We start from the raw sequence: 26,847 nt of genomic DNA, 5'->3' as shown, positions 1-26,847 counted from the left end.
TTTTTTCCTAATTTCTTTTATGATATGCAATGCAGTGGGAGCACTGCAGCACAACGGGTAAGGCTTTTACTTTATTTAATGACATTTTTTTATTTTATTTAATGCAACAGTTCCTGCCAGCCTGCAGGCTGCAGTGCACCGGCTGCTGCAGGACGAGCAGCTGAGTGAGCTGCTTATTAACACAGCTTCCTCCATGGAAAGAGAAAAAATAGTTGGCTTTTAATAAAGCAAGTGCTTTATTAAAAGATGGGTAAGGTGCTTCTAATCAGAGACAACCCCTCGGGACTGAGCTTTCCTTTCATGCTGGGGAAGCCGTGATGCTGAATCCTCCCAGCACCCCAGCCAGGTGATGCTCTCAGCTGTGGGAATCACTTTGGGGCCAATAATTCCCCAAGCCCCATTTGTTGTGAGCTGCCCAGAAGGACTGACAAGCCTGATACAGCTGGGGGATGCTGCTGGAGCCCGTGTGGTGAGGAGTTGAGGACAGGTGAAGCCTCTGCTAATGACCTGGGGGGGTATAAATGAGGGGCAGACCTCAAGCTGGGGTCACCAGTTCTGGGTGAGGCTGGGGTGTGGTGGTGCTGTGTAATGGGGACCAAAGTTCTGTGGTTCAATGGCAAGTTGGGAAGGGTCAGTGGTGCCCTGGTGTTGGACCCACAGAGACACCAGGTGAGAAGTGTTTCTTAAATCCAAGCTATTTAATGTAAGAAACTTCAGGAGAGCTTGGTGTGCTTAAATACCTCACTTGAAGTGGGGAAATCTAGAGCCAGGCTTACAGAGAGCTGGTGCCTTGTGTGTCTCACCACCTGGGCTGTGGGGGTGCTGCCCAGAGCAGTGGCCGTGTGGGGAGGCTGTGCCCTGTGTGTCCCTTCTTGCTGCTGGGAGAGGATGGGGCTGGGCCCTGGTGTACCCTGTTGTGCTGTGAGGTGGTGCAGTGCTTGCTTGAGTGCCAGGCCTGTGGATATGGCCTGTAGCATGGTGCTGCCTGCAGCCACTCCTTGTCCCCGCCATGATGTCCCCAGGCAGCAGTGGCCATCCCCAGTGGACACCTTTTTTTTTCCTGTGCCCATGAGGAGAGCTGCTGCAGAGCTCATCCTGCAGAACAAAGAGGCTGTCAGCCCTTGCTCTGCGGGGGCTGTGGCCTGGCTGGTTGCTGGGGACCCTCCCTAAACTTGAGTGTCCTTAAAACACCAAGGAGCTGTAGGTTGCTTTTTTGTGGAAATGTTAGGTATGGAAAAAGGTGGAAATAGCCAAATGCTTCCTTCAAAGAGAAAACCAGAGGCTTTCCATAGCTTTAGAAGGGTTTTGTTGCAGGTGGTGACTCCAAGCCTCTCCCTCTAGCTGAGGTTGATTGCTCCATCAATTTTTGCTCCCTCCTGCCTGATCCATGAGGCAGGGTACAGCCCATGTACCCCCAGGAGCCCCCACAGACCTGGTGGGTGCTGACCTGCTGGGTTCTGCTGGTTTCCAGTGAGGCCAAAGCATTGCTCTGCTGTGGGCGGGGGACTGATGAATGAGGGTGTTGCTCTCTAGTGCTGCAATTAATACTGGTTTTACTCCCTAACTCATGCGTTCTTCAATGCACACAGACCTGTTCTGAATCATTAACCTGACAGCCAGTGAATGGTAGCCTTTATTTTGTTGTCTGTAAAACAGTAAAAGTCCTTTCATGGAAAATGAATGGGAGATCAGGTAATGAAGGTCTGGAAGGTGTGCTGTGGTGTGCTTTTAAAGGCAAGATTCCTCTCCTGGGCACATCATCAACACCATCCATACAGGTGCCAGGAAAAAACAAGACCCCAAATTGCTGCCAAAATGTCCAAGCACAGATGTGGCCTTGTGGAGCAGTCATTGCCTTTCTCATGGTGAGTTTACACCTAAGCATTTTTAGAAATCAAAATCTAAAGGCACTGGGTCTGTGACAATCCAATGCTATTGCCCCACTGGCGCTGGGCCATCACTGCTGCTGGCCTTGTGGTGCTCGTGCTAACCAAAGGCAGCAGAGCATCGCTGCTGTGTGCCAGGGAAAGGGCCTGGCCTGCTGGTTTTGGTCTGTGCTGCAGTGAGATGAAGCTGGGCAAGTATGCAGAGCAAGTGGGAGCAGTTGTGGAGGGGGAAATCTCTTAGTTTGCCTTTGGTTGCTGTGAAATGGCAAATTCTTGATACAAGTGCAGTCCTCTGGCTTTTCTTATATCCAGTGAAGAACAAGTCCTCTCTAATTTGATCAGCAGTGGAGAACAGGAGCTGGATACCCAGCATGATGAGCTCATACAGCTTTTCAAATTGAAATTGAGTGTATTTCCTGCTGTTCTTGTCAAAATGATGGGACCAGGATGTGTACAGAGGAGCTCTCCTGAAGCAGGGGCAGAGGCTCCAGGTTCATGTGGTGATGCTGAGAGCAGGGTTGATCCTGCCACGTTTTTGCAGCAAGTCTCTGCAGAGCAGAAGATTTCCTGTAAAACAAATGGCCCAGAGCTGTAGTTTAATTACACTTCAGCTTTTCTTTTATTACTCCAGAAGCAGTTTGGATTCTTGTTATGTTCTGCTGGTATATGCATATGTAGGAAGCAGTCTGAGAGCCAGTTTGTGGTGTAGAAAGAAATGTCCTGGGGGGGGGGGGGCAGAATGCCTCAGGGGTGAGGTGTAAGCTTTGTCTCCCTGCACAAGGGTTCCTGGATGAAGGAGGGGTTGGGGAGGTGGAGCAGTAGGTAACATCCCTGTTTCCTTCAAGAACATCGCCACCATTCCACAGTTTTGGTTGTAGGGAAAACCTGTAGGATTTCTGGGTGGTGTGACCCAGACTGCTTTTTCTGCAAATAAATCCCCAGAAAAGCCCCACCACCAGAGCTGTGAGACTTCTTTTCTAAAGACAAAACAACTTGAGGAGTAAAAGGAATTTACAGTATTTTGTCCTTGTTACTCATTTTGAGTATCACCCCCCCTCTGCTTCTCTCATTATTGCAGCATAAGTACTTAGTAAAGCATTAATCTTGCTTGTCAGTAATAACATGCAAATTAAACACCTGCTCTAGGAATCTGTAGTGCTTTGTTCCATTAGACAGTATTGACATGTCAGATATTTGGACTTTAATTCAGAAAAATGGTGCCATTTTCATTTATCTTACCTAATAAAGAATGAAGGTGTGCACTGATACAGGGCTGCCCACAGCAATGCAACTAAAAGTGAAAAACAATACTTAATCTCGCCACTAAATTACATGTGACATCTCATTTAAAGATAAACAGCCTGAAGGCATATGTCCAAGTGGCATTGATGAAATTTTTAAGCGTTCCTTTGAATTCTCATTTAACCATCAATTTGATAGTGAAGGTGCTTCTCTGGCTGTGTGACGTGAAGCGTTGCTTCCATAAATATGAACCCCAAGAAGAAGCAGGAGAAAGCTATAATGGGTCATACAGAGGCATGTGTATTCTGTGCCCTCCCTGATCTGGTTCAAGCTCATTTTTTCCAATTTGATCTTTCAAAGGCATGGAAAGCAGGTCCTACCTTCCCTCCTTGCAGGGAAGCCAGCTATGCATTTGAAGTTCATCACTCTTTTCTTTTTAAGCCAAACAGTCCCATTTCATTCAGTCTTGCTTTCTACTGATTTCCTAGGCTGTTCTTGTTTTCCTCTGGACCTGTTGTGTGATGCACAACTAGACAAAATAATTCAGCTGAGGCTATTCCAGTGCAAAATGGTGCATCATTTTTCTAGGGTTATGTTCCTGTTTGTGCAATAGAGTGCTGATTTTCAGTGGGGCTTCGTGCTGTGATTTCACTTGTGTGGGCAAACTGGCCATCAAGAAAAACTAATTCCTTGTTTGTGTGTGAGGCAGGGGGCTCTTTTTTTTTTTTTTTTTTTTTTTTTTTAAACCTTGTACAACCTATTCCTAGGGGCATGCACTGTGGCAAAGCATCTTGTGATAGAAATAAGGACTTGGAGGGGGAAGGCACAAAGCACCATATTCTCGTATTCGTACTTCCTTAACCGTTGCAGTGATTGCTGTAACTGGTGTCTCTGGGATGTTTTTCCATTGCTGTTCTTGGATGATAGCCTTCGACTTGCTTTCAGCTAATATCTTTTGAAGAGTGTTCCAGAGATGAGCTCTGATTAATTTTTGTCCAGCTCTCCTAAATTTGTACCAGAGATTTTGTTTGCTTGCTTGTTTTTTATATCCCCAGAGCGTGGCTGGTAACAGCAGGAGTGAGCTCAAGCTGAGGGTGTTCTTGTGGCTGGACACCAAACACAGATGACTGGCATGCGGAGCTTCAATTCCTCTGAAAACCTCAGTCCAAAACATTCAGTGGCATAAAGAAGCCATGCCAAGAAGGCAGACAACAGGCATTATCAGACCATTCCCCTCCAAGTCTTTGATTAGTCACGCCTAATGGGATTTATTCACACGTTCTCGAGCTGCACAGTTATCCTAGCATTTGACCAAGCTTCTTCACGGCCACCTATTGCCAGCTCCAGCCAACCCCCATACATTCACTACATGTTTTTTTGCTGCTGCTTGATAAATGTCAGGCTCAATCTATAACGCGGCTCTCAGAATTTCCTGGTATGGGGTCACTTGGCATCGAGCACTTGAGATCACATACTTCTACTTGTTCGGTCCTGATTTTGATCAAGAGAAGAGCTGATGTCATTTCAGCATTCCTGAAGCTCCCCCTCCCTTTTGGCTCTTTTTTAGAGTACAAAGCAATTTGATACAGCAGGCTGTGCTTTGTTGATTCTTATTTTTGCATCTTGCAGAAATGTGGTAATACCCATAATAAACACAGGCTGGGATTGCTTGTGGAGAGCCTACAGTTGCTTTGAATAGATCCCTTCCTGCTCTTCTGACAATGTTTTAAATTTGCCTTATTAAAAATGATAAGAATTGATTCACTTCATAACATGATATATTAAAAGCTGTTTGTCTCTTTTGGTTTAATAAATAGTTTGCACTCCCAAGGCTCTTCCCAGCTGAGAATGACTTCTTCACAATCCTTTCCGGTGCCTGGCCACGCAGCTTGCCTCTAGCAAAGGGTTTGTAATTCGTGTGGTACCTCGAGATGATGTGCAATTGTCAACCCAGAGCCCAGTGCTCTCTAATCGCAGCTGGCACAAGCTTCCCCCTGCTGTCTTTCACGCCGCAGGGAAGTCAGGCATTTCCATCTCTGGTGCGCTGGGTATTTTGTGATAGAGACAACAGCCTGTGAAAAGCTGGACCTACTCCACCAACTGAGCAGGAGCTGGGTATTTCTCAGACCAGCCTTGCTTATTTACATCACTGAAGTGTCTGGATATGATGTGGTCCTTCATTTATTCACCTACCCATCCACAAGAAATAGGGCTCTTCCATACTGTCCAGGAGGAGACTGCCCAAGGCAGAGCTGTGAGGGGACAGGTCCGTAACAGGTCTGTAGGGACAGGGACTCTGGCTTCTCAGTAACACTCTCTGAGCTGTGCTGCCCCATAACAAGCCATACTTAGCAAATTGTGTCAGGCTGGAGGTTTGTTGGTATGATCCTCTTGGGGTGGGCAGAAATGCTTCTTGATTTAACAAGAACTATCAAGAAAAACTATCCCAGAGCTGTCTCTCCAGCAGCATGGGCTGGTGAAAGCTGTAGAGCTGCCCGTGGGAGTGGAGCTGTGCTGGGTTTCCTCTGTCCCTCTTTCTGCAGCTGCACACAAGGTGTTGCTGTGATTCACAGATGACTACTACCAATACCTGACTGGCCTTGCTGCCTTTCCACTAGCACAGCGTGGGTTATTGGGGAAGATTGGGAGGGGTAGCAGGAGGCACAGAGCACCCATAGAGCGTGTGAGGGCAGCTCTGGCCAGCCCCAGCCTGCAGATGGACCTCTGCATGGTCCCACCACGTGTATCCACTCCCCTCTAGAGAGCTTAAATCTCATAAGATACCTCAAAATCACCATTACACAATTACAATATAAGGGAGTCTTTGTGTATTTCCTGGTTTGTATAACTCTTTTGGATGGCAAGTCCAGGGCTCTACTGGCCAACATATTTTGGCATCCTTTAGCTGGGTCTTTATGGGCAATAGCTGCTGGGAAATGTGTGTGGGGGAGTTGTGATCTCAGGTCTTCCTGCTAGGGGAACGGGGTGTTAGAGAAACTCTGTTATAATGAGATGTGAGTGAAAATGGCAGCAGGGAATGGATCCTTAATTTAAATAATGAGCGCCCCTTGCTGCCTGACAGATGGTCACTTTCTGAGAAATGCAAAGTCTTTTGGAGGGTCAGATTGCTTGTATTTACATGGAATAATGAGGGAGAGACACTGCTCCCAACACATGCTGTGTTTTTCACATTTTTCCAGGGGTATTCCCAGCTGTCTCTGAAAAGAGCAGATTTGATCCTTTGCAAGCCTTGTGTGAATCTGACCATGCGTTATTGCACGAGGAAATCAGACAGTAATGGGAGTGTCTCGGATATTCAGGCAGCTATTATAATGCCCTTTAAGCATCTTTAGTTAGAAAGAAAGCTGGATGCTGATGCCAGAAAACATCTTGGGCCTGGATGTGCCCTTACTTGTGCAGGGCTGGCGGCGGTCCAGCCCCCAGTTATCTGCACGCCGCTGGTGTCTCGGGGATGTAACACGTGGGAAGGAGATGGATGGCAAAGAATTCGCTAAGGGGTAGGGCACCTTCCTACGCACTTCCCCACTTGCTGCATCCACTTTCAATGTAAGAGCTAAAGATCAGGCACCCAATGCCATGCTTTAACCAGTATTTATTCCGCTAGTGCTGGTGATGGATAAAACCTTTATCAGGCTGTACTGGGGGAGCTGGTTTTAAGGGCGCACAGGGAACTCCTTGCTGTCTCATGGCATTTTAGCTGGGAGGGTGGAAGCCCTGCTGGGCATCACTGTCTGCTCAGAGGTATCCCAGCTGTCCACCCACTTCTCTGAAGCATGCTGCTGCTTGCTGCCTTTGTGCAGAGCAGAAAGCAAAGCAGCCTGTCCCAAGCCAACGGCCGGGAGACAAAGATCTGGTTCCTCATGGCTCATGCTCCCGTGGTGCCTGAGACCTTGGCGGCTTCTCAGGCTGTCTGGTTCCATCTCTGCTCAAGGAAGTACAACTTGAAGGAACTGCTGAAGGGGTTCTTCAGCCATCCTTAAACCCCTGTGGAGGAACAGGACAGTGGGTGGCCTTGGCATGTTTTCTTTTACTGTACATGAATCACAATTTAGGTTAATGTTGTAGCACAATAAAGCCCTAAGTCCCATTGAGCTCTTCCTGGAATGGGAAGGAACAGAAACCCTAGCCTTGTACCAAAGGAATCTCATTGACACACTGTCCCTACATGTCATCTTTCTGTCCTTTCTTATATGTAGGTCCCTCATTTTGCATCGCTGCACCCAGTGCCAAAGAAGCGTGAAGGCACTGTTGGGAACATGCAGTGATCTCTGCAAACTTCCAGTTAAGGGAGACTTGAGCTTGCAGATACAGAAACAGCCCTGCTCTGAGCTTCCTTCAGCTGTGTAGGAAAAGTTTTGTTGCTACACTTATCTTTTTTTTTTTTTTTTTAACAACCCCTAGCCTCCTGATTCTGAAAGAATAAGAAAGAGGCAAAATGCTTGAAAACCCCTAAAGGTAACTACTTGCTTTGGCGGCTGAGAAATGCTCACCAAAATTTGTCTGTCTCAAATGTTCTTGCTGTGTAGCTTTTAATCTCTGGGTAGCATTGTGTTTGGAAGAAGCCAAGTCAATCAACACCCATTTTCACAGTGAATCACTACCAGTGTCAAGTTCTGGTCTGCACCTGGTGCCAGAAAAAGACTTCTCATCTACATGGGGAGTGTGCCACGCCAGGCTGTAAAATCACTTGTTTCCCGGACATGGCCCTGAATTACATGTTCCCTGCCAAGCCTGAAAGATTAAAAACAAAGTTGTATTGTGGTAAGGTTTTTTTTTTTTTCCCCTTTTGGTTAGTACCTCCCCAAAGGTGTCTGCCTGTTGCCTGCATTCCCAAGTGCTCTGAGAAACAGCAACAGGAGACTTGAGTGACCTGGTGTCCATGGCAAGGTTTCTGCTCATCCACTTCTGTTGGCCAACACTACTTGCTCTGAGTCCTGTACATATGGGAGGGAGCTTCCAGGGGCTTTAAATTACTGGACAGTGCACCTGATCTTCTGTGTGGGTCCCTGAAGGCATACGGGGTGGTAGCTTTGCCTCAGCATGCGTAAGCTGTTAGAGCTTATACATTACATCTTTGTTACATCTTTGGGATGCTCCCAAAGATCCTGCCCAGGTCCCTTGTGCTCTGTGTGCTTGCAGTTAAGGAAGTGCCAGGTGCTTTCATTATACTTCCAAATATAAAGGAAACCATCTACCTGGAGATGGAAAATCTGCATCGGAGAACCTCCTGCTGAAAGCATTCAATGTTCTAAAGGATGGAGAGTAACTGGCAGGGGCCTTGGGGGGGAGGAACCTGACAGCTGTTCAGCCGCTACCAGCAGTCCAGCCACGGAGCCTCCAGTTAAACACTCCTGAAGCACGGCAATGCACAGGGGCACTCAGAGCATAAATTGATGTTTTGTCTTGAGCTTTTTGGTTGCACTAAGAATCTGCCCTGCAGCCCCTGGATTAATTAAATGCTGACAGCCTGCTAGAATGGGAGTGGAGGATTTCTCCTGCCCTTTGTATTGCAGTCTGGAATATGTAGTGCCCCTAGGAAATGAGCTTGTTCCATTAGGCAAAATCAATAAGGCAGGAATCTCTGAAATTCTTCTGTTATATTATGAAGAGATCAAACTTCTGTACCTCGTAAGAGCGATCATTGCTTTTGTGTCCTGGAAGGACACTTGTGGGAGTGCTCTGGTCAAACAGGCACGTGCACTTCCCATGCAAACATTAGTTTTTCTTCCCTGTTTCTTACAGGGGCTGATTTTTCACTGCTTTGACTATAAAAACAAATTTTATTCTGCCTCTGTCTAGTCACAGGCATCAGCTGCTTTATGGAATACTTGTCATAACTCAGGTTATCCATTCATGAGTTTGTTTGCCATAGAAGCAAGTAAGTAGAGGGCCATTTTCCTGTAGACAAATTTGGGCATTCTCCCCAAGCAGGATATAATGAGATTTTAGTTTTCTGTGCGTGATGGCAAGAAGTCTATGCTGCAACCGAATTTTGTCGGTGATCCAAGCTTGGAGCCTTCTGCCATGGGGGCAGGGGTGGGTGAACAGCTCAAACTCCTCTGCGGTGAGTGATACCAGCACCCAAGTGCTGCCTGAGATGAAACATGTGCTTGCTGTCCCTGAGCTGCCTGAAGCGATGCATAGCCTGTGCTCAACTCCTTGTCATTAATCTTTCAATATCAGAGTACTCATTTTTGTGTGCAATTCTTGGGCTGCTTCTCAGCTGGGTCAAAAATCGACGGGCCTGACTTATGTCACAGGGAACCATGTTTGTAAAGGCAGAAGTTTGGGCACTGACAGCTTTTGGTGGGCTCTTGGAGGCTGGCTGTGCCTTTTGCCCTCTATTATGCATCTTGTCTCCGTCAGATGTACCAGACTGATGAGCTGTAAAAGCAGCAGATGCCACAAAGGTTTATTTCCTTAAGAGACAAAACAAGGGGAAAACTAGCAAGGAAATCATCAGCCTTATTAGTGTCATTTTCACAGAAGATTAGTCTCCTGCTGTCTCTATCATGCTGAAAGACCCAATCCTGCAGAAGTTTTGGATATAAGTATATGGATATATATATATTATATGTATCTGGTGTACAGAGCAGGGAACAGCAGTTACCTGCAGCAAGCAGGGCATGTATCAGTCATAAGGGGTGAGGCCAGGCACTGGATTGCCTTGGGGAGGAGGATGGGACAGCCTCGAGACCAAGAAATGTTTAAGAACAGCCTGGGTGGAGAAAATGCTTCTTGAGACAAACCTTGACTGACAGGCTGAGGGAGGGCTTAGGCTGCTTCTCCTGGTCCTTCCCAGGGTCGTTTGCCACTGGGGCTGAAGGTCCTGTGTGCTTCAGGACTGCTGTGCACCAATGTACTCCTTTCTCACAGGTTTCCAGAACTAACATTCCCCTTACCATTCCTGGAAAAATGTTTTTTGGGGAACGTATCTTGTTTTGAGGGTCAGAGGTTAACGCCGTTCTCCAGCATCCATAGCAACCTGCCCTAAAACTCCCTGCTTGGAACTCTTTTAATCTTTCTTAGATGCCTTTTGAATGTTTTCCAGTAATGTTCAGATCTTTCCCGTTCACAACTACTAAATATACACTCTGTTTGGACTGCAGACCCTGGTCTATTTTTAAATTTATTTCCAACATATTTAAATCTTTCTGCCCTTGATAGAACAGTTTGATCTGTACTTAAACCCCAAGCCCTGCTGCTCCCTCTCCATTGCCCAATCTCAGCACCACCGAAGGGGGCTTATTCTGGTGAACTTCTGTGTGGGCAAGGACTCTGTCAGCTTCTGTCCGGCTAGAGGCAGACTTACAGATGGAAAAAGTGGACAGGAAAGAAAGGAAACTAGTTGTCCCTATAAAAAAAAAAAAAAAAAAAAAAAAAAAAAAAAAAAAAAAAGAGCAATGAAACACCTCTGGAGTTTTCATCATGTTTGTAAACAGTTAACTGGGTTTTGGGGCAGAAAATACTGTAATAGAGCAGTGAATTCCTGCCTGTGGAGCATTTTTTAATCCTCTGGGTTGAAATGGTCAATGGCTTACGTGTGTAAGGCAGAAAACAAGTGACTGCTTGCTTCCTCCTGTGCTAATATTTAGCAGGGTTTTATTTATTTGATTAGGTGCAAGGAATATGTGCTCATTGTTTACATTACTTGAATGGCAATGGCAAAAAAGAAATCTGTTTGTGTTTTTTTAATCTTTGCTATTCTTGTCTCTGGGGTGTTTTTCTGGTCCTGGTGAAGATTTAAAGGAGGGGCTGAGAGAATATTCTCCGGTGTGTGGGCAGCAAGGGACTTATTCCGCTAGCGAGCGGTGACTTGATTAAGCTTACGCATCTCCACTCGACCTTCATATGGAAATTTGCCCTTTAAATAATGTTTCTAAGTCTCCAGGGTCAAATCTGAGCTTCTGTGATGCAAACCACTGCTAATGAAACCACTGCATCCTGGGCTGGCAGCATCCTGCTGGAAGTGGGGCTGAGCCTAAAGTGACACCGGGATGTCCTAGCCCTTCCCGGGACCCACTGCAGCCCTGGGAAGGGGGCTGAAATCCAGTGGTGACCAGGCTTTGAGTGTGGGCTGAAGTGCCACAAAGCTCTTTTCTCTCGGGGACAGTCGCAGTCCTGATTTTTCACTCGTGCTAACTAGCCTTGGACATGGCAGTTGCCAGGCTCTGCTTGCTTAGTTTTCTTCTATCCATGGGCTGTGCCCTCAATAGCAACAGAGATAAACCCACTCTCCTGACAATACTGGTGCTTTAGAAACAAGGGGAGAGAAACCCAGACCCTGTCTCTTTTGTTTCTGCCATAATATCCGTAGCACACAGGGGTTGGATGGTGCAGCAGAACCGCTGCCTGGTGTTTCCAGCAGGAAGGCAGGTGAAAGGGTTAAAGGCAGAGCTGGTGCTTGTTCCTCCATGGCATTATCTGTGTGATTGCTTTTCATATCTTGTTTACTGTGGTTAGCAGAGCAGCTATAATATAGAGTGCTAGATGCAATAAATCTTGTCGCTGCAAACAGCGTACTTCTCATCAGAGCTCAGGGAACTGCAAGGTAAGCATTTGAAGGCAATCTATAGATTTAATTATACAGAAAGTCTAACCCACGTAGATCTTACAGGAAGCTATAACCATGAAGATTGTTGTGTTCAGTTTTATTTGTATTATGTATATTATCCCATTTTAGTTGTTCTGAGGATGCAGACAACAGCACTACAAGTGCGGTGCCTGCTGTGGTTGTGTATCAGTATGGAAAAGCCAAAGCTGCCGGTGATTTAAGGGATGGGTTTTTTCCCTTTCTACCTGACAGCTACATCTGTAAATTCACTCCTGCATTTTAAAAGCCTGTGATGCTAATTGTAGCCTAAGAAATCCCATCAGGTAAAGGAAACCATCTTAGATTTTATATACTTATTGAATGAGAGGCCTGTGGCCACAAAGCAAAGCCCTGTGCATCAAAGCGACAGGTCCCAGCTGCTCCGATTCCCAACCTGCTGTGCTCAGGAGCTTGGTGCCCAGCACCAGGCTGGCCCTGACACATCTCCTGGGCATCCCCTGCCCTGGGCAGGAGTGTGGGGCCATTTGCTGTGTTAGTGAAAAACACCTGCACAGATCCTGGATGTCTGGGGTTATAGAAGCTATAGCAACTTTTATTTGTTGCTGACTTGTAAAATCCCCAGTTTGGGATGTGCTCATGTGCCAGTTCTGGCAGATCGGTAGCCCACGGTATGGGGTCCTGGGGAGACACGATTGGTGATTTTAGGGCTTTAGCTCTTTTTCCTTTAAGCTTCCTATCAGCTTTTTACAGCAGCAGTTTGCTCTCAAACAGCCCAAGTGCCAGCTTTTTGCACTTCTCCCTCGGAGGGTGAACATCACTGTGCTGTGGGGTTTTCAACACAACACAAACCTCATCAAGGGGGCACCTGGGGGGCTTTCACTGATATTGGCTTCCTCAGAAGACACCGCTTCAACAAACTTGAGGCTTTAAACAAGATTTTTGGGGTTGAGGGCCTTGCTTTGGGCAAAAAGGCCTGATTCATTGATGGCTTCCTAAGCTGGGATCTGAGGTGGGCCGGAGGCCTCAAACCCTGTTACCCAGGAACAGGAATAGGATGGTTAGAAATAGAGGGATTGGGCATTGATGATTAGCAGTGAGACCAAGCTGGGTTCAAACACTCAGCTCCGTATCTGTGGTGGCTGTGCAAACACCATGGTGTGGCCCATGGAGAGGGCCTGTTGTGGCCTTCCCAGCTCAGCTGCCCCGGTCACAGGGGAATTTTCCAGGTGTCACCGAAGCTTCGCCCAGACACGGGTGGTTGCTGCTGCTGGGGGCCCTCCTACGCAGGGTGAGTCAGGAGGAGGTTGCCCAAGGAGCCCTCAGGGGAACGTGGTGCTCAGGAACGGGTTTGGCCAGGAAGGAGATGGATGGGAACAGCCTGGGTGGGAAGGGGCAGAGCAGGCAATGGGTCTGCCCCAAATTCCCCGTGTCTGTCCTGCTTGAATGATAAGAGTTGTGCTCTAGATCAAAACTAAAAAGTGCATTTTTGTCTTATATTAAAGTGGGGATTGAAATGTAACCTAAAATCACCAACAGCTGAGCATCCGCAACAAAATAAAATGCACACTTAATTAGCACAAACCCACTTATTTCCACCCATAAGCAGCAGATGCTGAGGCCTCACTCCTGCCTCAGTGGCAGCGGCCTTGCTCTCTGTAAGATACCCTTGCGAAATCTGAGTACTGGGCCTAGCAGTAACTTGGATCTTGCATAATTAAGATGCTGAACAGGGCAAATTAAAAATAAATTTCTGACAACTGTGCCAGTGATTAAACTTAGAATATTTATTTCAAGCTCTGCTGACTGGTAACAGTGCCCAGGGAGGGGGTCTCTTCTCGGGGGGCAGAGTGGGTGCTGTGGCACAGCACGACTTGGTTTGTGATGTGTGGGAGCAGTGGTGACGTCCTGCCCCATCGCAGTGTGGGTGAGGAGACACCTTGGTGGGAATTTTGGCAACCCAGATGTCCGCTTTCCTCACTCTGCTTTAAAAAAAAATATATTTTTTTTTTCAAAAAACCATTAATATGCATTTGAGTAGCAGCATGATCCCAGGAACTAGCTCTGCTCATGCACATGGTAAGAGCCAAGATGCATAATTTCCTTGTGTTGACTGGGGAAATCCTGACCCTTGTTGCTCTTAATGACAAGTTCTTAAAAGCCAATTTTGTGCTGATGGCAAACCTGTGATAAGGGCTGGTGCCAGCAGCTGTGCACACAAGCACAGGTTGTGTACTCTTTAATAGAACACATCCCTGTGATCCCAAATAAAAGCCCTCATTTCTGACACCCCTAGGTCCCCTTCGTGCCCACCTTGAAACTTTGCACCTTCTGATGCTGAGCTCCCCTAATTCTCTTTCTGGGGGGCAGAGGTTCCCATCCTGGCTGAGGATTTAGCCCTTGGGGACTGGTGCTGTCCCCACGTGCTCTGAGTGTTGGGTTGGTGACAAATGGGTGTGATTGTGGCACGTGTCTGGGTTACGGCACGCAGAGCTGGCTTGTAAATGAAGCGTTTTGTTAATGCCAGAGGAAATGGATAGATATTAATTGTTCTTCAGTGGTTTGTCGTTTTTCATGGAGGTTATTGATGAAATAACAGTAATGCCAGGGAAAACAGTGAAAGGGAAACAGGTTGGGAACAACCTGAAGAAAAAGGGAACCCCCTGTACCAGCTGGAGGCAGAGCTGGGCTGTGTTTTATGCTGAAACATTTCCAGTAATTCGCCAAAATCCAAATGTTTCATGAATTCCTCTTGGCTTCACCAAGCTGCTCATATAAAAATTTCTTCTAAAAGTCAAAACACTATTTTAACGCTTCCAGAATGAGCCACTTTGATTTTCCCCCATTAAATCTGTTGTCTTAAGTTCGTTTCATTATAAACCCCCCAAACTGGGGTCTGTGTGCGTGCAGCTTTGAATGCAGCTTGAATAAAAAATGCTGGTACTTTGTATCTGTGCTGAATCCAATCTAACATCATGGTGATCATCCTAGGCCAGCTCTGGGGAGGGGACTCTTAATTTCCTGGATAGGCATACATTTATTAATTCCTACAATTTAGCAGGGAGAATTGCCAGTAAAGTGGCAATGCTCTTTTATAGCAGTGGCACTCCGCACGCTATTTGCAGTTCAGAGAGGAGCAATGAGCAGGTACGCATTCAGTGATTTGTGCGTGGAAAATCTTCATGCAGCAGAAGGAACAAAATCATTCACATTGGATTCTTTTGCCCTTTGCAGATAGATGTGCATGGCCATGTAGAGAGTTATGGCTTCTTTAAAGATGCGGACACACACCAGCCTTTGGTCTGGGTAAGTCAAGGGGAGAACAGAGTGCACTTGAGTTGCTTTTGCTGTGAATTTATAGAAAGCTTTGACCTTAAAGGGAATAGCATAGCTTTGCTCTGTCTGTTTGCACTCTGTGTTGCTCAGTGATGTTGCCTAGCTCTCAGCATGCTGTTTCATTCCTACATGAATTTCTAATAATCCTGCCTCTGCGCTTCAGTCTCTTCCCTGTCTTTCTCTTCTCTCCAGCCTCCACGTTCCTGGCAGTGGGTCAGGCTGTGCAAGCACTGATAGACAAAACAACCCCATGTTCTCGCTGTCTTTAAACATGGGGGGCATTTTTTCTTGGAGGAAGGGCTTTCCCACTCTGATCTAAGTAGCATTTAAGTTTTGCACCTGTGAAATCCCCCTCTGAGAACAGGGCCAGGAAAAGCTTTCCCTAACTAAACCCAACAGCAAGCAGTCATTTAAATGCATCTTTTTACTGCTTCCCCTCCCTTCACCTGATGTATGCAGTAGTTTGGCTGACACATGGGTGCTGCTCACACCTGCTGGCCTCTTAACCTGGTTTTCTGCCTGCAGCTCTAGCAGTGACAGCCACATTGCTCGGGCCATGGCCGTAGCCACATCCCCATGTAGGAACCCAGGATTTGGCCTGAACCCAGCCTGGGTGACCTGTGTGATGGCTGCTTTCCTCCACGTGTTGGCTGTGGGTGTCACCAGAAATTCAGTGTGGCATTATTGTGAGAAACCAAAGAAATACTGGGATTACTCAGAAATATGTATAGGATTTTCTAGAGTTACACTTTTTTTTTTTTGATGATAAGGAAATGTGGGAAAACCTAGGGAAAATCTAGTTTGTTTGATGTTCTGGTATGGGGAAACTATTTTTCAAGCTGTCCTTGGGCAGAGTCACTTGGCATGTGTTGCACAGGGCCATAAAGCAAGCTGGGCATCCCCAGGGTGGCTTTCATACCGCAGAGCAGCTGGGGTTGAGTAGATGCCTTAATATTTCTGCAAACCCTTCAGAAAAGCAATTCTGACCAATTGCTCCCGATCTCGACCACTCAGAGCAGGACCAGGAGTGCCTGGGGAAGGGACACCTCTGTGCAGCCTCTGCGCAGGTTGCTCTGCGCTGGCACATTTGGAACTTCAAAGGCAGGAGCTGAGAGGTTTCTGAGAGCCTCGGCTTTGTTATTCATCTTCCTCGGTGCTCATAAATTATCAACAAACAATCTCAGCTATCAAGTCGGTGAGGAGGACCGGGTAATTATGTTTGTGGTTCAAAATGAGGGTTGTCAATTTTAATTAGGGAAAGCTGAGGGCACAGGGAATTTTTAATGTTACCACCTGAACTCTCCAGTGCTGCACAGAAAATAATTGTAAATGAAAAATTAATCAGGGATCGGTAAGCATTGCAAGGGGCATTTCTTTCCCCCACGTTTTATTATTATTTTCTCTCTTTGAAGCAAAGGGGGATCTAGCTATACAATTGCCAACAGGTTTGCTTTTAGGAAGAAAAGCTCACAGGCATGTACCAAAGGGGAGCAAGGCACTTTGTGCTCCTGCCTCCTGCAGTGGTGGAGGATACCAGAGCTCGTCCCGGGGATGGGGCTGCTCCCTGTGCAGCTAACAGCCGGGAGCATCGATGCCATCATACCTGCTGCTGCTAAAAGCGACGAGCTTCATCCTTTAATGTCACCGGCAGCCGGAGGGGCTGTCTGTGTGACTGCAGCTTCTGAGGAGCTGGCAAATGTCAGCCCATCACAGGGAGCGGGGGTTAAGTTTTAATCAGCGGGCCAGCATCCTCTCCTAATTTATTTTCCTTCATTTAGACAGGATTTGCTGGATGGCATGCGATCCTGTGAATATTTATAATGAGAAATTTTTCTTGCTGCTCCTGTGATTAACTAATTTGGTGCTTCCCAAGGACACGCACAGTGAAGGTCAAAGCTGAAAAGGTCCCATCCTGTCCTGGCACTTTCCTTCGGGCATTGTTAGAGCAGTACCAGGCATGACTTCAGCTCATCTGTGTGCTCGCTAGGATGGGCTTTTCCTCAGCTAGGCGACACCTCCTTGTTCCGAGTGTGCTTAGTATCGCCAGAGCCTCGTCCAAAATAATCGCAGGACAGCAAAAAGGCATTTTAGTGGGCTTAGGTCAGGCCCAGAGTGAGTCAACTGCAGCAAATGAATTCCCATTTGCTAATGCAGTCCTATAATAGTGCACGCAGGCACTTGGCAATTGTAGTTAAGTCATAAAAAATAATGAAAAAAATGCAGTTATTTTTTAATACTGTATACTTCAATTATGGTAAGAATATACTCAATCTCTGATTAGAAATACCTTGAGTGGCTTGGCTGATGCTGGTGGGGAAGATATAATTTACAGCAGGTGACATGTAGCCAGCTGGTTTCACAGCCTGCCTTACAGCCCAGTGATGCAAAAACAAAATAAACCTGGACCAGATGCTGAGTGAAAGTCCTGCAGTTGCCTTTTGGTGGTATGTTGAGTAGTCCTCAATCAGAAACTCAAAGGACCCTATATAGGGCCCCTGACCCTATAAAGCCAAAGGGTTTGTCCATGCACACCACCTGCAAAACCTCATTGGGTGGATTTCCAGGTGACTCCCACAATTATTTGAGGAAATACAGGGGCTTTGTGTTCCCAGACTCTGTAGTGCACAGGCACGGTGGTGGGATGTCCCTTCCACAGCCCTAAAAAGCAGGAAAGTGTTTGTGGTGTGTGGGCACAGCTCAGGCAGGGCAACTAAACCTCACTGATGCATCATCCAAAATCAGACCCTGGAGCTCCCTGCTTCCTTCTAGAAATTTCAGCTTCTCTTTTTGCTCCTGGTTTGCAGCCATGCTGATGAATGTGGATATTCACAGCGAGGCAATCTGCAGCCAGGCTCAGTCGCTGCTGTGAAGCTTGCTTGCATGCTGCATTTTCCCGTGCCAGCTGTCTGACACTGCAGGGTTTGGAGAAAAGCCTGCACGTGTGAAGCGCGCTCCTGGGAGCCTCCACGTCTGCAGCTGTTCCTGCAGACTGCAGCTGGGTGTGCTTCAAGCTTTGCTGGGATTTGGGGATAGGAGGTGCAAGTCTGGCACCAAAACCACTCGGGCTGGAGGTTTAGAGATGGAAGAACCATGTTGTAGATTAATCTTGGCCACGCTTAACACCTGTAGCCAGAGGCTGTGGGGCAGGTTTGTCCCAAACAGCAATTCTTGTGGTATAAATGGCAACTGGGTGAGGCTCCCCCTGCAGTATGAGGGGGTCACCGGGGCTCCCATGTGCTGGGCTGGACTGCTGCTGCCCCATCCCCTCCCGACAGCTGTGCCAGGCACAGCCCAAAAAACATGTTAAACCACACGGAAATTCCCTGTTTTCATCAGTCCTCAAGCCAGAGGTGACAGAACCAAGAGAGGCTTCATCAGCTGGATTTTAGAAATGGTAATGAGCCTGCCTTGCTTATGCATGCTCAGAAATGCCTGGTGTTCCTCCTGACGAGGGCTGCTCAGCCGACAGAGTCCTCCCTGCAGAGAGCATCGCCCGACAGCAACAGCTCTGCTACACCAGGCGAAGGATCTGACCCCAGCTCCCGCAGCCCTGTGGCATTTATTTTTGGAGTCTATCACAGCAGTGTGGCAGGGTGTCCCTCCCCAGAGCAGCTTCTACGTGCACGGGCGCTGAGCTGGTCACAAGCCGTGTCCGGCTGTGAGCATCCAGCAGGGAACCACGCCGAGCAGCCTTGCTGCCTGGGTGCTGCCCTTGGAGGGCTTTTGGTCCTCATTACGAAGCTGTTCCCAAAGATGAGCGTAAAGAACCGCAAGCGCCTTCCCCCTGTCTGTTTGCATTTGTGGGATCTGACCTACTTTTTGTTGTTTGTACATAAGGCACAACAGCATCCCTTGTATTTTTGGCTTGCCGAGCCGCTGCAGGAGCGCTCGGTGCCTGGAAGCCTCTGCCAGCTCCAGCAGTGAGCACCGGTGCCTTGCGCTTCAATATTCACCTTAGAAAATCTGCCCCCAAGGCAAGGAGGGTGGTTTTGGGGGAGGCTGATGCTACTGCACGTGTGGTGACCTCAGAGTCCTCCACAAGCACCCCATGACCACGCATTTCTGTGCCCCAATCTCAGGGGATGCATCAGCCTCTGAGGGGTGTGCAGTAATGAAGCCATTTCTACACTACGGACTGCAAAGGACACAGCTGGGAGCCCCCACGTGCTTTGCAGACACCCTTTGCTTTCCCTCTGCCCGTCCACTAGCTGAGGAGGAGCCAAGGAAAAGATATTCAGGAAGCAGTGAGGACTTGGGAAGTATTGAGCTCAAACAGCAGGGAAACATTAATATATGCTCTTTCCCCTTGAAAATATTTCTTCAAAAGACACTGCAGCTATCTGGGATGTTCCTACACAACAGCAAGTCATAAATGATGGCTTTCTTCGAGCAGCACAGACTGGAAGCTCAGTTAAATACATCAAATTAACTGTCAAAATAATCTTCCAGGACTTGATGAGCCCAAAGATTAAACAGCATGTTATTTCTTCTCCGTGCTTTTTTATCTTAGCAAAAGGGATTTACAGTAGATTCCAAAATCCATATTTTAAATGAATTGCAAATAGTTTCTTGTAGATTTGGCCCATATGAAAAGGATTATTACCCAAAACAACGCCTTTGTCAGGGGGAATGTAGGTTAAAGAGAAATGGGAATGTAAACAAACGTACAGGCTTTGCAGTGAATTCTGCAGGGGGTTTGTTTATTTATTCTTTTCATTCTCCGAGCCTGGCTTCCTATGCAATTAAAGGGTCCAGCTCTTCCTTGCAAAACATACGATCATTTTTTTTTTTTTTGTGCCATCAGTAAATATTTGGGCTGAAACTGTTTAAACATAAGCTTTCAATAATCTTTGTTTTGCTTTTTCCTGTTCTCTGGCTGAGCCCTGGTTTGGATTTCCATAGGCTAAAAATACATGATTTTGTTTGAAGAGCTTAGATGATCTTGTTCATTTTGCTGTTTATCTATTACCAGGAGCATCTAATCCTTCTTTGATTGATGTTCAGCGTCATGTAGTTAAACAGCAATCCAGGATACGTAGCAGGGAGTTATTATTCTTCACCAGGCTCTTCAGATACCTAAGCCCGCTGCCGACATCGTGCATCCACCACATATTAAATTGTATTGCCCTGACAAAGCCTGCTGTCATAGGTCAGGAGCAAAAATGTTAACAGATAGATGCAAAAGGGTGATAGAGGACAGAAATGGCAGAGGATATTAGGAGGCATAGGCCAAAGAAAGAGATTGGTAGCAGTCGATCCTGATTTTCAAGATAACAGTGTGACTCCCAGGCACCGCTCCCCGCATTATTCATGTTTGAACACCAAAGGGGAAGAACTGTGCATGTCCAATGCCTGGGTTCAGCCTCAGCTGTGATATTTATCCACGCAGTTATTTGGTGCTCTGAATTGCAGCTGCCCTTCTAAGAAGCTTTTTAGTGATTTTAGTGACCCACTGGTGATTTCTTCAGTTTATTTGAAGACCTGTAGGGTGAAGAAGCAGGAGAGGAAAGGAAAGCCGAAGCTTCCAAATGATTTCCCCATCTACTGGGCTTCTGGATGTTCATGTCAAAGCTAGAAAGCCGTGTTAATTACAGGCATCTAGAAAGAGCCATAATCATCTGTCATTCATGGTGACAGGATGACATCTCCTGTTTGCATGGTTCAGCATTACCATTCGCAATCTCAAGAGCTCAGGCTGCAATGATAACTATTTCTGACAACCCTTGGAGATGAGTTTGACATTTTTGATGTACGTGTGAGCAAGGGAGGTCATATGGCATGCAGGTATGTGAGAGAGCCTCCCACAGACGAAGAGCAAACAGGTATTTTGTGCTGAGCAACCCTGGGGTTGGAAAAAGGAGGAAATCAGAATGAAAAAAGAAAGCACCAAAGGCAGAGAACCCCATGTGCCCTCCATGCAGCTTGTGTTGCTGATTGACCACTATGTCCTGCATCACGTTAAGCTCAATGCTGTACAGGTCTAATGATATTGGTCTCCTCCCAGTAGCCATCATGAATGTGGTAAGTCATTAAGCTGCAGCAACTCCGTTGTGCATTTCGTTTGTGCTCCATGCCCCCTTTAACTCAGGAGCAGGCAGGAACACAAAGCTCCAGTCCCATGGAGCAGGGCCACGGGCTGCTTGCTGGCTCAGGAACCCAGCCAGAAGAGCCTTCCTTGAAGTCTGCCCCTCATCTTCTGCCCCTCAAAACCTCCTTGGGGATTTTCTTGCTTCCAGGAGGAGTCCCAGTGAGAAATCCTTGTCTGGAAAATAGACAAAAGCTATTAGCCACTGAGAGTTGGTCTGTTTATTCCCCGCATCTATGACTGTGACTGTCATCAAAATCTTGCTTATTAGGGCCTTGAACTGTGTAAATCAGAGTGGGGGGCAGGGGGAGCAGGAATGCCAGACCCAAATAACAGGTCCAGCAAGAGGAATTTGGGAGCGAAGTGAACCCAGGCGCAGACTGACATCTCTGTGCAAAGCAGAGCATCAGGATGTCAGATCGGTTTTAGCTGCGCGTTGGGTTTTCCCTGTCAGATATCAATCTTTTGGAGAGCTGGCGTCTCTCTTCTCTTCCTTGGCTCTGGCTGTGCTGTGTACCTGCAGAAGGTGGGTCCGCTGGCTCCTGCTCCCCTCGGAGCTGTGTGGGCATCGGGATGCCCAGCCTGTGTCTCTGCCCACCCCGCACGTTGTGTGCCCTCCTCGCCTGCATGCCGTGGTTGCCAAGCCCTGCGTTAGGCTGCGGGTAGGTCACAAGCTGGGGTTGGTCACACAGCTCGAGTGGTGAGGAATGCAGAATCCTTCATCGCTTGTGATTAATAATGTGTCACGAGAGGTGAGAGTCGTTTGTCTGCGGAATTTGTTAACAGCGTGTAATATTAATAATAACAGAAATGAATAAAGGAGAAAACAAACAACAAAAAAATCCCCGTCCAACCCCAAATCCAAGATAAATAATGTAAGGAGTGTCTCCTGTGATCATCTCGCTGCAGATTAGATCAATAGCAACATCTGAACGCAGCCACGAGAGTGGCTCTGAGCCCAGAGCTCTGCAGCACCGGTATTCACAGCCCTTATCATGGTTTATTACACAAATGTTTTCCCTGCACATCGCAAGGTTCCCTGGCTGGCTAAGATACAACACTGCTGAAATAAATATTTTGTTAATTTTTTTTCTTGCTAGGGGAGAGATCAAGTAGTAACTCTTCACTGCCACTGGGAAAGAATATGCAAAAATGGTTCTTTAAAAGGTCACGCTTATATTAGAAACTGAGAATACAGATAGAAAAGGAAATGTACGCTCGTTCTGCCCTTTGGGTGGATGTGAGACACAGCAAAGTTTGGTGAGTAGAAGTGCTTTTTATACTTATGGAATAACGTTTGCAGTCTGGGCTCTTGGAGGAAGTTGGCAAGAATCTCTTGCCGTGGGATTTCTAACTAATATGAGGAATTTCTTTGTTTGCTGTGTTTATTTTTCTTCCTCAACTGAACCAGTCTTGTAGCGTTTATTGTGTAATTCATTATTTATACCACAGCATTCAGCTGCCCTCATCGGATCAGCTCCCTCTGTGCAAACACACAGTGGGAAAGTCCCTTCTCCAAAGAGCTTTAGCCATCAGTGTTAATGAGAAGACAAAGGTGCCTGCTGCTCTCCCGCGCTTTGTTCTCGCTCACAATAACAGGCAGCTTGTTTTCCACCATGTCTCGGGAGACGATGGGATTTTACCTCCCACGGGCTTTTGCCGAGAGCCAGCACCTGGACGGGACGGGGCAGGTTTGGGCCTTCTTTGCCCATTCTGGGAACGGATGGAGGTTTGCGTCACGCTCCTTTCCTGTGAAGACATTGAATTCTTAGCACATAGCTGTTTTCTTTAAAAAAATAAATATTTCAGCTATGGGAGGTTGTCATCCGGGTGCCTGTGAGTTAGGCAACGAGAGCGGCCTCGTTGCTCCTGACAGGAATGCCGCGGGAGGCAAGGCCAGGGCAGCATCCTCCAAGCAGGCTGCCTCCACATGGAGGGCTCAAAATGATTTTAGCTTCTGTCTTTTTCTACTTTACAGCTTGGTATTCCCTATTGAGGAAGATATGAAGAAGTTTTCCCACATTCTTGGTTATTAGACAAGGGGAGCACAATATGCAATGGTGGTTAAAATGGTTTACGATCTAGAGTGCTCCAAAGGATAAACAACGCAGAGGAGGAGAGGACCGCTGGAGCATGATCTTTTGGCAGCACATGAAAGCCCAGAAATGATCTTGGAAATGTATTGATTCGGGGATTAGCATGAAAGGCATCCAGCTAGGATGCTCTGTTCTGTTTTGGGTGGCATCACCGGAGACCTTGAGGAAGGTCAGTCAATCGCGTTGACTCTCGGTCATTCCAGCTGGAAGTTGTGTAAGAAGCAAAGACTTCGTGGAGAACCAGATGCTGCATCCATGCTTATTGTTCCAGGGTAAATAAAAGAAGAAAATCCTTTTCATTTGTTTGAGCAGCTGCTGATCTCCTGTGAATTTTCGACTCCATCATTTTCAAACAGAAATTGGCTAAGTAACTGTACATATTACTAATTTAAATTAAAGTGTAATTTAAATACACGCTTCTATTGCCATTGTTATGAAATGTTATGAGCCACACTTTAAAAGTACAATCAGAAGGGTTACAAGAGCAGCGACACAGAAAAAGCCCGTTGTGCTAGCCAGGCATATTTCTCTTGACTACATTACGTGAGGCTTTTTGAACATCGTGAAATAAGACCTGGAGGATCTGAAATGGTTTCTCTCTTAAAGCACAGCTGCTCTGTTATCCTCTGCCACAGCTCCATCTCAACTATTCCTGCAGTGGGGGCCGTTCAAACAGAGGCAGATAGATATGGCTGGAAATGCAGACTTGGCACCATATCGGATGCAAAGAACATCGTACACCTCCCAGGAGAATAAAGCCATGCCGAGGGAGAAGCAGAAAGCTGACACCTTGTGCTGCAGCTCCAGAGCGATGGGTGTGCATCTGCCTCTCCTCGTGCACCGCTGCGGGTTCCTGCCCCAAGCACGGCGCTGACACCTCTGCAGCTGCAAGGAGGCAGTAACTGATTTTAGGCGGTGTTCACGATACACCATGCTGACTGCAGGCTGTACAGCCACTTAATTAACGACCTGCTGGCTTCATTCCCGAGTCCTGGCTCCTCCGTTTAGACTATTCCAGTCACATACACTCCTGAAAGAGCTTTGGCTTTTACAGATGCAATCCAACAGATGAATAAATAACAATAAGCTCCTGCTGGAATGCATTCAGGAAACATTTGATAGGAACTAATTTATTTTACTTTATTATTTAGCAAGCCAATACATAAACTTACCTAACACAACTGCAGATTAGCTGATGCACTCGCTTTCTATTAGCTTTCGGTTATGTTACTGAAAGCCTCAAGTATATTTTTGGAGAGGGAGTTATGAAAAAAGATACTTTTTTTTTTTTTTTTTTTTTTTTTTTAACAAAAAGACAGACTCCTTGGAGTCGAAACCAGAGAGGGTAGAAGAAAGATGCCAAATATATTCTCTATTCTCCTGGCTGTAAATAGCCAGTACTGCAGTAAGTCCTTTTGCTAGAAATGGTGCATCTGCATTACTGAAAAATAGTTACGGTGGTCAGAGTGAAAACGGGAAAACCACGATGCATCCACTGGCTTTGGGAAATGTTCTGGGTCCCCAAGATGTCTACGAATGGAAAGCAAACCTTCTGTGATGCCATCTACTGTGGAGGTTTTTTTAGTTTTTAGAGCTCTTTTTTTGTTGCTGTCGGATTTATCTCTTAGCCAAAAGAAATAGTTTGAAATACCTGGGCCCCAGTCCTCCAAATGAGAACCCATTGGAGGTCTTGCAGTATGGGAGTGAAAAAAATGCCCATGTCTTGCAAGGGAAGAAATACGCTAATATTCTCAGAAAATCTTGTGCCCCTGCTTTATAGAAATAAGCACAAACTGAACATCGGTGATTCTTTGAAAATTTTATGGGCGGTTCAGGTAGTAAAGGAATATAAATGGAAATCCACCTATCACATATCAGGAGAAAATGAAAGTTGAGTGTGTTGCACGCTTGAGCTGCTGTATTTGTACAGTCATTTATTCAGCAGTCATCCTGGTAGTTTTTCTACCCCTTCAACTCTGTGAAACTGTAGAAAATGACAGTTTCTTTGCATGGTTATATGGAAAGTACACTTTCCATTTCTTAAAAAGGCCACAACGTTCACAGAATTTGCTGGTGTTTAAGAAGTGGAATGACATTTTATTCAATTTTAGCACATTTAACAAAATTTAGAAATAGCTTAGTTCATAGCTTAGTTCATCAAGAGATGGGTCTGCAAAGCCAGGAACCTGAAAGTGGGGGGTTGGCCAGTTAAAGCAGATTTACAATTCCCAGGAGAGAAAATCAATTGAGAAGAAACCCAAAGCTTAGAGAAAGAAACCCGTATTTGTGCAAATTCTGATGTATTTAAGAAATAAGTTATACAGGTAAAAGTGGCCAACTGTCATCAGTTAATTTCTGGGGTTAATGTTAAAGCAGGGCACCACAGCATACGCCAGTGCTATCTGGGGGCAACGGTGGCAGTGGAGAGCTTCAGAGAAGAGTGCCAGCCATATATTCTGTGTCTTCCTCTCCCCCCTACGTATAAATATAGATAACAGTGTTCTGATACACCCTGCTCGGATTCTGAAAATGGTTTCCCATTTCCGTGATCCCTCCCCACATACAAGCTGTCTTTTTATTTTTTTGTCAGTGACCAAAAAAGACTTTGTGGCTGCTTTCCTGCGTGTTTTAGTTCTGCTCCCGAACGGAGAGCACCCCGAGCCTGCAGCAAGCCTCCCTCACACCTCCGCCAGCCCCAGCTGCACTGGGTTGTCTCCTGCTCTGCAGCACGGTGTACACACGCTCCTGGTGATAATTCCCAAGGCACTTTGGCTGTGCTTTGAGGAATTAGCTAAACCTCCAGCTCTACCTAGAGCTGAGGGGCTTGTGGGGGTGGGGATGCTGCATGGAAAGCAGGCAGCCTGAGACAAATATAGAAGCTGTCAAGGGAAGCTTGTTTGAAGCATGTCCCCCCAAACCCACCAGTCTATTATTCCAGCCATAAATTTGTCCTTCAGTGTTTGTTTTTCTTTTCTTAGAGTCTGAAAGGCCCATTTCTAACACTGTGAAATCTCAGCTGTCATATCTGCTTTCCGCTTATTGCAAGCTACGCACTGGAGCACTGTGCCCTTTCATATCAAATACATCATTAAAACAGATCCTTTTTCCCATCAGAACTAAACTCTGGGTGCGGCGACTCAAGCATTTTCTCCAGCAGCAAAGCCAGCCAGAGACATCCCCACCGTGCTGACCCCTTAGGTCTGCTCTCTCGTGCAGCATCTGTGCCCTCCCAACACCTATGGGGCTGCCCCATGGCCTTGATCCACATGGATTAAACCCAGTGCTCTGAAAACGTGGGCTTCAGCACAGCAGAGAGGGGCATCGACCCCTAGGACTGAAACGGGCGTCTGCGTAACCACATCTCCAGGGAGCTGGAGATGCTCTGATAGCATCGCTGCTGCTGGCGGGCACTGCCCAGCACACAGACTGCAGGCAGGGAAAAAAACCTGACCTGAAACCTTTTAACATTTCTCAAACAGCCGGCTAGAGAGACAAGGACCGGTTATTTATCTGTAATGGCACTCTCTTTGGGCATTTTCCCAAACAAAATTAACACCCTTACATCCCCAAACCAATTCCGTGTCTTACTCTGATTAAGCAATATGCTGTTATTTATTTAATCCTCTTGGA

General features: G+C 46.7%; 1 long non-coding RNA gene across 1 annotated transcript; it reads left to right on the top strand.

Moving 5' to 3' along the window:
* The first annotated feature begins 543 nt into the window (after nt 1–543).
* On the top strand, nt 544–24,800 carry LOC137864007 (uncharacterized). Its single transcript, XR_011101263.1, has 3 exons — nt 544–669; nt 14,935–15,006; nt 23,100–24,800. It is a non-coding gene; the product is annotated as an uncharacterized lncRNA (long non-coding RNA).
* The last annotated feature ends 2,047 nt before the right edge of the window (nt 24,801–26,847 follow it).

Source organism: Anas acuta, chromosome 14, assembly GCF_963932015.1.
Source record: "Anas acuta chromosome 14, bAnaAcu1.1, whole genome shotgun sequence".
NCBI lineage: Eukaryota > Metazoa > Chordata > Aves > Anseriformes > Anatidae > Anas > Anas acuta.
The sequence above is the reverse complement of the archived record's forward strand: the minus strand, read 5'-3'. Positions and strand labels throughout refer to the sequence as shown.